Source organism: Martes martes (assembly GCF_963455335.1).
Source record: "Martes martes genome assembly, chromosome: 13".
NCBI classification, from domain to species: domain Eukaryota; kingdom Metazoa; phylum Chordata; class Mammalia; order Carnivora; family Mustelidae; genus Martes; species Martes martes.
The window spans coordinates 28,901,706-28,919,030 of NC_137901.1; positions in this window are offsets into that span (position 1 = coordinate 28,901,706).

Sequence of the window (17,325 nt, forward strand, 5' to 3'; positions counted from 1 at the left end):
AAGAATTACAGTGGTTATGGTTTATTCAGGCAATATTCAATTTTATTCCAGCTATCCAACAAAAATGGCACAGAGGTAGTGGCTGGATTTTTCCTTGTCCACACAGCCTCATGATTCCTTTACTTACTCTGCTTGAGCTAGCCTCTGTGCTCCTTCCCTTGGGCTTCTAAGAACCAGGCTGGTCTTCTTCAAAAATGTCCTGAGATCTGTGGGGAATTGGTCCATGGATATCCTACCTTAGCACCATAGTTCTGTCATGCTCCACTGACACAAGGTGCTTCCATTAACTTCACAGTCCCAGGAACCTTCAGAGAAGAGAAAGTATTGGTTCCTGTGCTTACCTATACCCTCTGATTTCAAGGGATATGTCTTGTATCTTTGTCCGCTCTCATGGAGACCAAGAAATAGGTCCCTCATACTTTCTAAAACTTGCATCTTGGTTGCAAAAGCTACTAAACCAATTTAGATTTCCTTGGGGCTTTGAAGGAGATTAAGGTTTGGCATTCCTTTTCCCTAAAACAATTCCTTAGGAGCTGGTCACTTGGAATTGAACATCTTTTTTCTTCTCTTCAGCCATAAGATCCCATCATAGTGATCCACGTATCTTCTGCTTAGTCCTTGGGTGTGGCCAATAGGGAAATAGGGAAAGAGGAAAAAGGGGTACTAGTTAATATTTTATATTATGTGATATTCTAAGCATGTCTAAGATAGGAAACAACATATTTATCTTTGAATATAGCTCTAGTTCGACCAGAATACCTGGAAAACAATTGGAATACAATAATTGTTTGTGGAATGAAGGAATGGCCTGAACTTTTACAAGTGACTTTCTAAAACACTATGTCCAGACTTTAAGAGGATCTCAGACAGCTCTAGGAATTCCATTAGTGGTTGAAGCCAGCGGTTCATGCAAAAGAGGAGATCCTAGAGTTGGTGGTTTTGGGAATAATAATGTCATACTAGAAGCTGGAAGTTCTGTGGCCACAGATTAAGGAATGTAGGGAAAAGATTACTAGTTTTACTTGTTCTTAGTTTCCTTTGTGAAATGAATGGTGACATGGGATAAATCTTAGTGTCTCTTGAACTTATATACTTTATGAGTATATTACTCCCTTTTTATTAGTTCTTTGGCTTTAAATGAATCACTTAAATGACCCACAACCTCAGGTACTCAAATAATGAAGGAATTGAGCTGTATATTTACATATCCATTCTTCCATCCATTCATTAAACAAAAATATTTTGCATGCTTAGTAGGGCTTGTTTTAGAACCCTGAAAAAAAATGCTGGGTAGAGATGGTGAATTTTAAGGACTGTAATTGCAAGTTTGGCATTAATCTCCCACTTGGGTGGTGCCAACTATTGTCTTGGTATTTCAAACTAGGCTTTCTGATGAAGGCAGTGTATGCTACTCCTCACTCGTTGAGGGATTTAGAGACCAAGGGAACTGTTTCGGAGGAAGAGCTTTTATCAGATGAAAGGGCAGGTCTAGACTCTAGATTCTGTGCCACAAGCTGGTCAAAATTGCTCCACTTTCTGCTGGCAGAGCTTCTGTGCTTGGAGGCATCCCAGAAACAACGTAGTTGGCAAGTTAAAGAAGGACTGTCAGTAATAAGAATATTAGCTCAAGACCTTCTTGGTACTGCTCTCCTAGGTCAAGGAGTCAATTTCTCTTCCACAGACACTGGGGGTCTGTGGGAGCTGTCTTTCTGGGAACTCCTCCTTTGAGGTCATGAGAAAGTGTGTCCTCTTCTCTCAGGCGCTGGGAAGCAATCTCCTTCATGTTACCTTCTCATAGGACTTTGTTATCATCAATTTTGGAGTTAGGTACGTTGTGATCTGTCTTGATTAAATACTTATTGAAACCTATTATGTGCCAGCTATGGCAAACCATGCTGACAGCTGTAGAAGTAAAGATTAAGAAAGGCATAATTCATTTCTTCAAGAAGCCCACAACCAGAAATAGAAAAAAGTGTAAACAACTGAATGACAACAGGAGAGATGCTATAATAAAAGCATCTTTAGAGGTTTATAATGAAGGTTATAATGAAGCAGAGGGCAGGCTTGACATAAAAGGTGACCACTTAGTGTTAGGTTTTATGTAAGTAGAAGATTTCAAAAAAGAAGATATGTGAGGATACATTCTGGATAAGGTGCTAAGGAAGAAGCCAAGCACCTGGGCCAGGTAACTTCAGTATATGATGGCCAATGTCAGGAACCTGAACCGGAGTCTATGGTTTGCAGTCCATTAGTTTCATTAGTAATGATGCCACATAAAATTTCCAGATTAATAATCTATTACATGAATGAGTTGTAGTTTTATATGTACCATTTTAATGGAATTTTAATGGAATCCTGTGATAATTACTGATTAGGGTAAGTATCAGTAGCCATATTTCATTTCTACAGAGTAAGACTTTGAAAAATATAGCAGATTAAAATTCCAGGTAATAGTAGAATGGTACTGTCAAGAGAGGTTTTAAACAGTAGACTTCATTAACTCTTTGATTTTATAAATAAGAGACCTCAATAGGTCAAGTAACTTTTAAGAAAAAGGAATCATGTAAAATACTCAGGGTTAAACTGTGAACCTACTATGTAGAATCCAGGTCACCTGATCCTAAGGTTTGAGAGATTTTCACTAAACAACCTCCTTCTCTCAGCACAGGGCTAAACTGCTTCTATTCTAAGGCAGACACTCTTCAAGGACATACGAGGGCAGGTGAACAAATTAAATGCTGCCAAGTGTCTTAGCATAGATTCTGATTTGGAGGAAAGAAGAGGGCAGAGCCTAGGGGAAGAGGGAAAGCATAGAAACCAGCTCAGGCAATACCTCTGCAGAGTAAGGCCTGTTGATATGCCAGCTTTCAAAATCAGATTTTTTCATTTCCCACCCTGGCCGTTAGAGTAGCCAGACAGTAAACTACTTAATTTAAATTATGTTCTCATCTCACTGAGTATGGGACACAATTCTCTTGTATTTTCTGATAAGACTGATAATGAAGTGATCAGTCTATAGGATTCCCGAGTGGCAGTGAACCTGCATTTGCATAATGATATTATAGCGTCTGTCGAACCCGCTAGCAGTGATCCATCCATATGCGAGAAATATAGGTCAGCAAAGATGCAGCAGCAACGAGAGAGGCAGGGCTATTCACTTATTAGAGTAAGAAAGGTCTTCTCTATCCTTTAGCTCAGCACGACAGAAATAAATGTAATGGAATGGATCAGGGGATTCTATTGGCTTTTGAACAATCAAAGAAGATGCATCAATTCTGTCCCCTGGTATAAATTCAGTCCAAAGTCTACTTAACCCTTTCATTACCACTGGCGAGTATTCCTCCTATAGTTCTCTATCCAGCTCAGAAAAGGTACTGTGTTCTAATAATATTATAAGAGATCAGGAGTCCTAGTGGCTCCCTTTCATTTGGGGGGTGGGCAGGGGGACTAAGGAAATTAGCCTCCGGGTTGTCCCTTGTGTTCCCTGATCTGTAAGATCTATGAAATTTCCAGCCCACACATGTTATTCACTTTGGGGTGCTTTTTTTTCCTATTTATTGTCTTTACTCTCATTTTGGCACCTCATTTATTTACCATACTTCTCCTGTGCTCTTCTTTCCACTGTGTCTCTAGATCTTGTATGCAAGATAAAGCTTGCTTTCCTTTCAAGAATTGTACATTTGCCAGTGGCAAATACCTCACTTTGTTTTTCCCTTGGAAAGCACTTACCACGACACCTACTAAGGCTGGACACACATGGAAGGCCTTCTAAGACTCCATTGAATTGATTTGGAGTTCTAGTATCACCATAGAATTAGTTTCAAGGAAGCAAAGGAACCTTAAGAAATCAGTTAGGCCATCTTAGGGCAAGGCAATAGTACAACTACAACATTGGGGCAAAATGGTAAAATACTTTATTCTTAAGTTTCTAAAATGATGTGCACATTATCTCAACTAAAAATGAACTCTTTTTTTTAACAGTTATTTTAAGTTGTTTTAACATATTGTTTATATCAATTAAAAATATGTGCTTCACCACTATGCCAAGAAATTATAATTATTCTTTAATGGCATCAATGGTTATTTACAAATGGAAATTGATTTTTATATTTTGGTGTATATATAGATGAAGTGAGAGAAAGGATCCTTTATATAAGAAAAGATCTAGTTATTGGCATGTTCCCTATGTGACTATTGTATTAAATTGATATGCTAAACTACTCTGGAGGAAAATACACATGAAATGTACACATATAGGATGCACACACACTCGTTTACATACTTCTACATCTCTCACACCAATTAGGCTAGGGTTGCCTTGATTGTGAGGATGTTTTGGGATAACGGGAAGGAAAAACTTCTTATTGCCCGAGAGTAACTTTAATGTGATGATTTTATGGCCAGATGATTTTCAGAATGTTGATTAGCAGAGGGTTGATTTCAAAGGTAAAATCTTACTCTCCACCCCTACACACACACACACACACACACACACACACACACACACACTCGCAAACAACCCAGTTCTTGGCTCAAACTAGCAGGACTGTTCAGCTTTAGTTAGCTCAACTTGTGGCAAGGGAAGGAACTTGAGGTTTGACCAGTTCCCAGGAACTCTGGAAGCTGGATTACCCCAAATGAAAGAGTTGGACTAGAATGGAATACAAAAGTTTATTTTTCTTCTGGTTTAGACCTCAGTCTTTGTTCTTGATCTCTGATCTCTGGGCTGCCTTCCATCATCTCCAGGCTCTGCAGCTCTTGCCAGTCTGGATTTTGGCCATGGACTGGAGTCAATAAAGAAAATGCCTGGACCTAAGAACATCCAAAGCCAAAATATAATAAATCACTGCCACCAAAGGAGAAAGAAATTCTATTTCCCCTCTCTTAACTGTTACTGAAAATTTTATGTTGCCTGCCCATCATATTGAACTATGAGATCATACCCTGGAATTAGGTATTTTGGCATGTCCTGGAGCCATTGTTTCCATGGTGGTAGTCAAAGAATTCCTGCTGCCCTTAATTCACCTTGTTGACCTAGGTCTCAGGTCACTATCTGCTGGTACAGAGCACTTTATGAGGCATTTAGTCAATGCAATTGTAAACGTGACGTTTTTGTTTGGAATAAGAAACACGCCACCCCTTCCCCCAAACCCCGCAATCTTTAAGAACAATATATGCACACAACAAACCTGCAAAACTCCAATGACTATACCCTTAGACTGATTGCCTTGTTTTAGATAGCAAATGGGGGAAACATGGGATTTGAATGCTGGTAAAACCATTTGTTTATCAATTGCCCAAAAGACTTAAGCACTTGTCCCAGAATCTTGGACAGAAATGAAACTTGGAACTTCCTCGTTGTTATCTATTGTGTGTCAGAAATTTTGTAGCAACTGAAATGTCACCATTTTTTCTTGGAACAGCATTCTTCTGGCATCACTTGGTCTCTTTATTTTCACTGATGATTTTCATTTCTCATTTTGTATCCAACTACTCCTGACAATGTTTCTTAATCCATCAGATAAGAACTTTGTGGGAAATTATTTGGTTTACAGGACTTTCTCTTATATAATATGTTTAGTTTAGTTAGCAGTAGTGGAATGTGGGAGAAGAGGATGGAAGTTTGGCTCGTTTTCACTAATCATTGTCTTGGTATTTTACAAGATTGATGGCTTTCTTTCTTCAAAGACATTGCTGGCCCACTTTCCACAAAGGCAGTTGAAGTCTGACTCAAGGCTTAAAGAAATCTCAGTGACCTCATGACTCATTCCATCTCCTTCTTGATCTTTTTGCTATTATGTTGATGTGGGTATTGCACACTAACATGGGACAGGAATTTTGTGACTGTTGTAAATTTAACCCATGCTAACTCCATAATTTATTCCCTTGTGGTGCAACATTGCCCCTCTTTGGATATTTTCATTCTCTATTTTCACTTCGGTATTAGATTATGAAGTTTAAAACATTTTTCAAAGTCAACTTCTGGAGCAGAAAATAAATTTTATATTTGATACTAAAGCATATTTTTAAATTTCTTTTTGTTGTCATTGCTCTTTTGGGGATTGAAGTGTGGGGGGGTAGTGGGAGGAACCTGTTAAATTTAAACTATCAAGGGTTTGAGTACAACTTATTATGATATTTATGATAGCATTCAATTTTGTTTACAGTTAACCAACTTCCAAACCAATTTGCATGTGTAGACACTGCTGTGGTTTTTTTTGTGGTAGTTCTGTCATGTGTCTTTTTTATGAAAAAAACCTTGCAACCCAAGGAATATGATAGATAAGTTCTTTTAAGAACCATTTTTCAAAAAGCAAACTATTCATTTGTAACACTTAAAATAGATGGATGATAAGTACAAATAGAAAATATGGGTCTAATACTTAGGCATGGATAATGTCTACAGCATAGGACAGAGGTCAGCAAACTTTTCCTTTAGCTGTTGTAGGTCAAGAGGCAAAATCAAGGCTATCATATAGTTAACTTATGTAACAAAAGAGAAGACAACTTTCCACACACTTTTATGATGAAATTCAAAGTAATTATAATAACTGTTTAGTACAAAATATGTGTATGGTACTGTAGAAAAATGTTATGCCCAAGTCCTAACCCCAGGTACATGTAAATGTACCCTTCTTTGGAAATTAGGTTTTTGTAGATATAATTAAATTAAGGATCTCAAGATAACACCACCTCGATTTAGAGGTGGAGAATGCATGTTAGATTTAATAACTACCTTCCTTATAAGAAAAAGGACACGGAAATTCAGACCTGGGGCAGATGGAGGCAGATGGCCACAAGCCAAGGAATGACGGAAGCTACCAGAAGCTGGAAGAGGCAAAGAAGGATTCTTCTCTAGAAATTTTGGAGAGAGGGTGGCCCTACAAACAACTTGCTTCTGGTGTTCTGGCCTCCCTAACTGTAAGAGTATACATTTCTTATTTTCAGCCAGCAAGTTTATGATTTTTTGTTATAGCAGCCCCTAAAACTGATATATACTAATGAGAAGAATGAAGGTTTTTGTTTTATTTTTTGTCTTTTTTGTTTTAAGAATGAAGTTATTTTTATATGGCAGGATAATATTTCACAGGGTGCATTTCAAAGCTAGTGCTCCCTATCATCAAATTATTCACAAATGTTCATCTATAAAAATCATTCTTAACTAGCAGTCTTTGCAAAAATAGGCAGCAAGCCAGATTTAGCCTCAATTTATTGGTTATAAAAAAATCACTTGCTTAATTTATGATTTGTTTATATTTTTTGTCCACATCTAAATCTTCATCCATTTCCAAATATAATCTCACCTTAAATGCTATTTTTCACAAGTGAGTTATTTTCTCTTATGAGGAAAGACACCTGAGTTGCAGAAAACTCCGTCTTCCCAGTGTGTGCAGGAACCACCACACATTTGTGACAGTTCACCTCGTGCCATTATATTGTCACTGAGATTATCCTGTCCTGAAACCTAACACACTTCCTTTTATTATCAAATTACGTTAATAAATGATCTGTTAATTGCTTTTTGAATACCACAAGGAACTAGTTTTGAGGCAGTTTGTAAAATCCACGGTTCTTGATATTCTTTAATTGAACATTCCACAGTCCTCCCTCCCCTTTTTAGGTATCTGCTTATTCCAGCTCTCTATCAATTATCCCCAACAAGGTGAAGTGGTCGGGGCAATTATAGAACCCCAAACAGGTCACAATGGCCATATATTTGGAAGAGGGGAGACAGTTTCTGGGAAGCAGAAATGTAAAGAACACAGGAGTTATTCTAGGAAGCCATTATTTAATCTTAGAGCTGGATGCCAGAGAACTCAGAAGTCTGGAAAAATAAAATATTAGGGGCAGAATGTCAGGGAGATTAATTTTTCAGCTAAGAGCCAATGCAGAAGATTAGACAGACTTGCTAGAATATTGCTTTGATCATGGTTAAATTTGAATCCTCAGTTTAGGCCTCCTGGATTTTTCTCTTTGAGGGACTTAAAGAGGGTGGGGAAAGTGTAGAAATGCTTGTTAGAGGAGACCAGATGACAGGCCAATAACCAAGTATGCACCACGGGCTCACTGTGGAGTGGAGGAGGGGGAGATGAGCAACCCTCTATCAGTGAGGGCTGAAAGTTCTCCTTCTTGCTAAGGATCTCTCTGTGCTGTAAGTTTTTAGCTTATTATCTTATTTATGGAATCTCTCTCTCTCTCTCTCTCTAAATCCATTATCTGGCAGGACTGTACAGTCAATAAGAATACACAGAAGAATGTCAAATAGAGGTGAGAGGTTATTCCAAGGAAAATTCAGAGTAGTAATTGTAAGGAGAAAATGTGAGGATATAACGTGTACCTGGTGCTCATGTCTTCAGGTTCTCTGATCAAATATGTGAACAAACGTATGGCGCATCCTTATTCACTGTCTAACCCCTTTATATCAGACTTGCCTCTACTTTACCTTCTTTCTTCTCTAAGATCAGTGGTTAATTAATGAAGGAAGAAAATCTGCCCATCAGGAGTGGGTCTGCTGAGAAATGGTTGAACGACATCAAGATCAAACCATGGTGACAGTGTCAGGTATGAGTTATGGTCTCCAGTATTTCTCTGTCATTTATTAAATGATTTCAAGCTATTTTTGGATTACTACAAAAAGAAATTTAATTTAGATATCTTATTCATTTATTTAATCTAAGAGTCAGAAACTCAGGATAAGGCAGACTAACTTCTAAACCACTAGAAGCCTAGCAAAATATAAGCAAAACTGCACCTTGAGATCCTACATTAAAATATTTTAAATTATTTTTTCAAAACATTATACTTTTACAAGGCAATTAAATATACTTAAGTGATTACACATGAAATTAGTTCTAGAAAACTACTTGGTTTATCAAATGTTTTTAAATATGAATGTGCATAGGGTCTAAAAATCTTTATTTTCCGGGTGAAGCAACTGAGACCAAAAACTTTAAATGGCTTTCCAGATGCAGTTTTGGACACTACAAAAGCAGAACTGGAACTCAGGGATTCTTGACTTCCAGGCCTGTGCTTTGTTCTGCAGCTAGTGATGGCAGACTTGGGATTTAGACATAGGTAGGTGAGGTTCCAGATCCCTTGCCTTTCACTATCACCTCTACTGCCCCTCTGAATCCAGCCCACTTCTCTCCAGTACCAGCTTTCCTTCCACTTCAATGCAGACTACTTTCTTCTCAATTGTAGAGTTTTAGCTTGTCTTTATTAAAAAAGTCATCAAAAAAAGCACAAATGTGAATTCTCTGCAGATATATAGATTGAATCTGCCATCAAAAATAGAGACAGCTACTTGGAAGGTTTAGGATATGGGACAAAAATCCCAGATTTGCAATGCTCTCTTATTTGAAATTAAATTTTTGGATGGTCTAATGAGCTCTTACACCAATGCATGGAGGAGTTTCAAAAGTGCATGACACATGTCATTACAACAAATGACTCTGGCTCAGACACTGAACAAGTTCGCTGGCTTCAATAAATCCTAATGTTTCTCATCTCTCGCCCACATTGGCCACACATCACCGCAGTATTCATGGAAGATAGGTGATTGACATCTCAGAATAAGATTTATTTTTAAGTTGAATAGCTTTTTTTTCCCTTTCACAAAGAATACAGATTAATTTTTCATTAAGTACATATGGAGATATCTTGCAATGATACTTTAGAAAGCCCCATAGACATATCATAATTTGCTTCCACTCCATCATCAAATGAAAATGAAATGCTAGTGTGGGGACCAAGGAAGATAGACTAAGACAGTTGAATTATTCACTTTTGAAGGCTTCCAGTTCAAATGTTTTGCAAGCTCATTTGCAGCTGGGTTGCAGCAGGCTCCATCCATGTCTGTCTAATGAAACTCACGCTGAAAATCTCAGTTGGAAGTTCAGGGAATCAGGGCCATTCATCAAACCTCGTCATAATTATTTAATAAGCAACATTAAACGTTCAGTCAAGTCTTTAACTCATCAGTTCAGTTATCACAGTTTAGTGCATGCAAACATCATTTACAAGGTTTCCCGCTGAACGACAGAGGATACAAATAAACCCCATAAATTAAACCAACCCTCAAAATAACCTTCTCCTGCCTGTCTGCCCCCTACCTCACCTTTTCCATGCTTGAAAGAGCTTCTCAGATGGGGTCCCTTACCAGAAATGTAGGTAGGTGGGGAGTTTATTTAGCTGGTGTCAGTTTCTGTGTGTGTGTGTGTGTGTGTGTGTGTGCATGTGTCCACGCATGCACAGACACACACACACAGACACACACACACACACACACACGCACACTGTTGGGCCAGTGAAGGTTTCTATTTTCCAAGCCTGCAGATGGCTTGCTCCTCTCAGTGTGTCTAGCTGATACTTGTATGCCCATCTTGAAGAGAAAAGCAAGCATTTTTTTGTGAACACCTGGTTCTTCTTTCTCTTTCCAGTGATAGTAAGGACACATAGAATCATCTGCAGAGGCAGGACATGAGAGGGAGGAAAACAAGGAAATTGAGGAGCTGAGGGGAAAGGACAAGTGAGAAGTGGTCTTTAAAGTAGAAATTCTCACCTGAACTCTCAGGACACACTGATGTACTGTTACATCCTGTGAAGTGTGTCATAGGTAACTCGCTTAAATTATGTTAGAGTAGATTCAAGGTTATTCTTACTGTAATATTGACTCCTATGTAGTGTCATTCTTTCTTAGGAAAGAGAATGATTTTGTTCACATTACTGGAGGAATTTTCATAAAACTCTGTTTATGTAAATTTCAGCCCTTGCTATGTTGGGTGTACAGACATCTTATTCCTGCATGTTTGTGTGCATGCAGATAATTGTTGCCTTAGGAGGCTTACAAAGAGGAAGTTAGGTGCTCAAAACTTTGCTTGAGGGCACCTGGGTGGCTCAGTGGTTAAACGTTTGCCTTCGGCTCAGACGGTGATCCCAGGTTCCCTGCTGGATGGGAAGCCTGCTTGTCCCTCTCCCACTCCCCCTGCTTGTGTTCCCTCTCTCTGTTAAATAAATAAATAAAAAAATATTAAAAAACAAAACAAAACAACTTTGCTTGTCCTCCTTAGTCCAGTGGTTCCAGTGGAATGGCTGTAACATTTCTTGACTGTCATTTCAATGATCAGGGGTGAGCAAGTTTCTACAGCTTTCCTGGGCAAGGAAATAAACAGTAGTTGAGGAGCCATGAGATAGATCTAGGTTTTCCCTCCACTTTTGCTATTTACTAGGTATGTACCCATCTGCAAGCCTTGTTTTCTTAATTACTATTTGGGATGCCAAATTTCTGGTAAAATTTTATTAAATGAGTTCTTAAATCAGGAATTGATTTAAAACATAAATGATGTTCAATTCTTAGTTTTTAATGTGTATAGTAAATTAGTTTCTAGTATATATAGGAGTAAGAAGTACAGCTATATATATAATATTAAATATACATATGGTATATACACACACACACATTATATAGACAAACTATATATATTTCTCTCTATATGTAGGTGACTTTTGAACAACATAAGTTTGAGCTGCACAGGTCCACTTACATGCACATTTGTTTAGATAAATATAGTAATATTAATGTGTTTTCTCTTCCTTATGCTTTTATTAATGAGATTTTCTTTTCTCTAGCTTACTTAGTTGTAAGAATTCAGCATATAATACATATGAAAACATGTATTAACTGTTTATGTTATCAGTAAGTTTAAGGTTAGTAGTTAAGTTCCGGGATAGTTAAAAATTATATGCAGATTTTTGGCTATGTGGGGGTTCAGCATCCCTAGCCCCTACATTGTTCAATGGATCAGCTGTATATATGTGTGTATTTCCAGATATATATGCATATATGTGTATATGTATGTATATATAGAGAAAGTAGATACCTTTATGGATATATAGAAAAAATAGAATATATATATATACTGTGTGTGTGTGTGTGTGTGTGTGTGTGTATACCTTCATGCTAGAGGTAGAAATTAGAAACTTCAAGATTTATATATTGTAAGAAATTCTAATAAGAAGGAATGATCACTACTTTAAAGCTATACCTGTTATGATTGCTGACTTTTGGAGAGGTGTTCCACCCAAATGATGCCACTGAATATTCATGATCTCTCCATGGATAGTCATAGTGCATTGAAATAAATATTGCTATCTTGCCTGTAATAGTGAGATTGGTAGATAAGTTACATTAAAATGTGCTTTTGCAATTGCTATTCAAATCACTTTAAGGCCTTATCAAACATGCCATATTTTCCTTTGCTTTCTGTGCCCCAGTTTCACCCGGTCCCACTGGGTTTCTTTTAACTGTTCCTCAGAACAAGTTCTTTCCATTCATAGGGTCTTGTAACTATGTTGTTTTCTTTCACCTATTGTTTTCCTTCCTGTACTCTCTTTTTGGTCCCTTCCAACACACACACATCTGATTACCTTGCAGTTATGTTTCAGGCCTCACACACACTGACCTCCCTGGACAACCCCAATCCACTCCCTCCTCCAGTTTTCTTCTGTTACAACGCTGCAGTTTTTTTCTTTCTTGTACTTGCCACACTTGTAAACGTAGATTAGTTTTGCTACAGTCATTGATTGCCTGCCCTATTTGTCTATTATAACTGCCATAAGATCATAGAGTAAGTTTGCTTTTACTCAGTGCTGTGCTCCCAGAGCCTCACTTGGTGCTTAGTCCATTATAGAAGATCAGTGAGTGTTTGTGGAAAAGTGACTTGCTCTTGAACCCCTGCTGCCTCAACTAGGTTATCCAAAGTTTCAAAACAGTACAATACTTGAGGAGATGTTTATCATCCAGCTCACTTAGTGCACATGCATCTATTATGTCCCTGTTCTATGGGATATAGTCTTTCAGTGAGAGATGGATTATTGTGTTGAATTGAAATCAGTAAGATTTAGATCAGCAGAGAAGAAAATTCAGAGGGCATTCTAGGTAGAAGAGGAAGAACACATCAGAGAGGCAGAAGATGAGAAAATATAGTCAGTTGATAATGCTTTAATCACTTTGACATAATTCAAGGAAACTGATGTAAGGTCATATGCAGGAAATGTATGTAAAAATCATACTGTGGATAATACCCTACACAATCTAAGGTAGTTGTAGGCAGCTAACATTGCTGTAACTTTGGTCTTAGCCTACTCCAGTTACTTGGAGTTCTTTATAGCTGTATTTGTGAAATCTTTCTATCCACGATCTCACGTACTTGATATGTGATATTTTATTTAACCCTCACACCAGCCCTTTGGGTCTTAAACACAAGGAATCTGAAACATAAAGAAATGAAGTAGCTTCACCAAGTTCCCTATAGTAAAGGGTAGAGCTAGAAGTTGAACTAATGCAGTCTGCTTCCAGAATGCATGCCCTTAGGTTGGACACAGAGCTAGTAGAAATCAGTTCCACAGGACGAACAAAGGTCTCATCACTTCACCTTACACTACAGACCAGATTATGGCCCCTGTACACTACTTGGTACCTGGTCAGAGACTCTTAACAGGGTTCTGTTCATCTCCAGAGGAATCATAAATTTAATTTTAAAAATTACATCTAAAAAGGACATAGTTAATACAAATTTGTGAAGATTTGTTGGTTTGTTTTGCCAGCAAGGAGAAAAGAGATATCAATGGCTTAGGAGTTACTAACACCTGTCTTAGCTCTGTTGCCATTGTTAATTATCTATGAGATGTTGGGCAAATCACGTGCTCTTTGGGTTGCATTTTCTTCCCCCATAAAAAGGTCAAGTTCAGCTGGAATATCTATAAGATCCTATATCACATTCCTTTTGTGCTCCACTACAAGTCCTCTTGGACCTAATTCTAACACCAGCCTCTGCTGTAGGGGCATGTAGGCTTTGCTCCGCTTCAAGTAGGTATAATTCCTTGGGCCTGTGCTGAGTACTTCTTCTTTCCTGCCTTGGGACTTCTGTTACATTAGAACATGCCTGCAGGACCCCGCCTGGCTTTCAGTGTACACAACATGGGAGTCCCCTTTTCTATTCTGGAAGATGATTCTGAAAGAAATTTATGAGTCTCCCTCAAAGCTCCTGCAAGTTTGAGAGTGGGTGACCCTGTGATGGCCAACATATCATTTATTGACTTCCCCTCTTTGATGTTCATTCTTATCTGCTTTATTCCTTACACACTATCCTCATGCAAGCCTTTGTCTTGAGCTCTGGTTTGGGGATCACACAGGCTGAGAGGCCCCTTCCCCAATAAGGCTTATTGACTCTGTGAGCATCTCTCTGGTGAAGCTGACATGGCTAGATGATTTCCTGAGAGCCTCTCCGGACTTTGCAGTGAAACTTCTTGAAAGTTGTTAAAATAAATTATTGGCTACTTTTTAAGTAATATTTATATTTATAGGAAAGTCAGGAAGGATCCAAAATGGTTGAATGATTTTATATATATATGTGTGTGTATATATATATATATGGTATATATGATGTATGTATATATCATATTTCTATATATATCATATATCTATTTCCAAGGATTTGTAATCAAGCATCATTTTTAAAAATATCTAAGAAATTATACATTTATATTATTTTTCTTAAATATTATTTCCCAGTAAGTGTACACTAGTATAGATTGCAGAAGGAAATATCCAAAAATCTGGTTATAGGTTTGGTGAGGTGGTAATGAAGTTAATGTGCAGAGCATGTGGAGAGAGATGGGATGGTTGTGGCTAAGGAGAAAGTGGGAAGAAGATAGAAGAGACGTGCCGCTGTTCAGCATTCTGAAATCCCTCAAGACAATTTTTTTTTTTTGGAGGCTTCATTGACTTCATTAAATTACTATTATCTCCAAATACCAGATAAAACGATCTTCATGAATGAGTCCTCAAATACATTCCATGGCAAAGCAGGGGACTGGAAAGAACATTTGCCTTGCATGACATGAAGTTCATGAACTTGTGTTTACTCATCCATAAAATGAAGGTGTTGGATGGCTAAGAGTTCTTATGATTCTCCAATCAAAGAACCACATACTAGAAAATAAAATCTGTGAGATCAGACACCACTGCCCTCTCTGCTGCTGGTGTTTTCAGATAACATAGATCTTTCTTGGTACTTGCACAGATTTTAGTTACTACATAAATCTGATTATCCATTCTTGCAGTTTGTGAGGTTGTCAGGAAGATCACAAGAAACACATATGGAACAATGCTTGACACATGGATATTGTTTATAAATGTTAGCTTTATATATCCATTGTTAGACAAAATATAAATGGTTACTGTCTAGGGCATTTTTTTTAATAATGAAGATGGGCAGACAACTAGAATTATCCAATTATCAAAATTATTGGCTCAATAATCAAAGATGCTCCAAGTTATTTGAAAATACAGAATGTTTTAGTTGACAATAAACTCCACAAGAATTTAGAATATGATATAGAGGGCAAAACAGTCATTTCATTACAAATATTTCCTTCTTTAGCATAATATTGGCATGGTATTAACTAAAATTCATCAAGGATCCACAGTGTAGCCAGACATTATTAGTTATGTTATATGCAATCCCCACAACAACCTTACAATGTCACTCTTACTGTTCTCCTGTTCTTAAAGACAGTGACCTGAGACACAGAGAGGCTAAGTAACCTACCAAAGGCAACACAGCTACCAAATGTGGGAGCTTAGATTTAAACCTTGGCAGTCTGATTGCAGGATAAGTTTGGTTAACCAATACACTATGCTAACTCTAATGGTGGCCAAATTGGACTTGTAAGCACCCTCTAGGGAGAGGAACACATTTCTACTCAGTAACTGATCCAACTTCAAGCCCCTTTTCCAGCCCTGTTTTCTATTATTCTCTAGTCCCATTCAGTGCTCCAAGAAACAAAACTTCCTTTGACAACCTTCCATGTATCATTCTCAGTCTATGTCCTTCCAAGACATTGCCTCAAGTACCCTTTGTATTTGCTCTGCCTAATCAGAGATCACCTATCCTCCAATACTGGTCACAAGGTCTGAGTCTTTCTAAAGGCTTCCTTCATTGTTACCAAAACAGATCTCTCTCCCCACTGAACTACATTTTCAGTTTTCACCAATAATCTTTTTTTCCCCCCTTTTAAACACAGAGCCCGTAGAAATCAGTTCCACAGGACGAACAGGTTTTGATTTCTAATAAGGTAAATATCAATCACTGTAACCCATACGAACAAAAAGCTCCTCAGTGACCCACGCTCTTCTTCTTCTTTTTTTAATCCAGAGTAAAGGGTTCTTAGACCAAAAAGTGAGAAAATCACTGTGGATTAGACCTTGGCACTTAATAGGTTCATTTCTTGCTATGATCTCATAAGTCATTGTTATGGAATTCCAAGCACTTATATAAATCCCTGGATGGGCCTGGTTTTGGTCCTTCTAGCTCAGGAGCTGGTTTTTGGTGACCTGTGAGATTTTGACCAAAGTTAGCTTGTTTCCTTTTTAGCTTTTTGTCTATTTTGTTTGTCATTTTTTCTCTATTTTTTTCCTTCTCCCTCAATAAGTGTATTCCAGATATTATAAGTCCTATTATAATATTGGTATTTGTGGAGGATGCATGGAGGATGATGTGATCTCTCTAGTAGTTAACTCTCACAGACATCATTTGAAGATGTAAAGACCATCACTGAGTCAGTATTTACATAATGAGGTTCACAGTTGCAAAACATGCTGAGATTAAGGAGTTGAAAGAGTGGTATACTTCAAAGTGTTCTGGTTTCTACTGCTGCACGGCAAAATATTCCCCAAACTCAGTAGCTTAAAACAATAGCTCTCATGATTTTATGGGTTGACTTGGCTCAGCTATGAGACTGTTGTTTGGGATCTTTCATGCAGTTGTCATCAAATGATAGAGCTGGGCCTGAAGTTATCTGAAGGTTTGACTCAGCTGAGTATCCAAGACGGCTCATTCATAGGATGGTTGACTGAATCTAGCTGTCATCTTGGGCTTTCAACTGGACTGTCAAGTGGATAGTTTACTTGTGGTCTCTTTTGGCAACTTGACCTTTAGTATAATGGTTAGGTTTCTAAAAGGAGAGTCAAAAAGTGAGTGTTCCAAGATATTCAGATAGAAGGAAGCTATAAGACATCTTATGACCTGCCATTGGAATTCTCAAAGCATCACTTCCGCATTCTATTGGTCAAGGCAAGTCACTAAGGACAGTATAGATTTAAATGGATAGAGATTAGGCTTCTTTTGATATAAATAGGAACATGCATTTATGGGTAGGGAAGGGATTGATGGTGGCCATCTTAGACTATCACAAAATGTTTTAAAAACTATTCATTACTGAAAAATTTGTTATTTATTAAGAGGTATTTCTTGATCACTTACT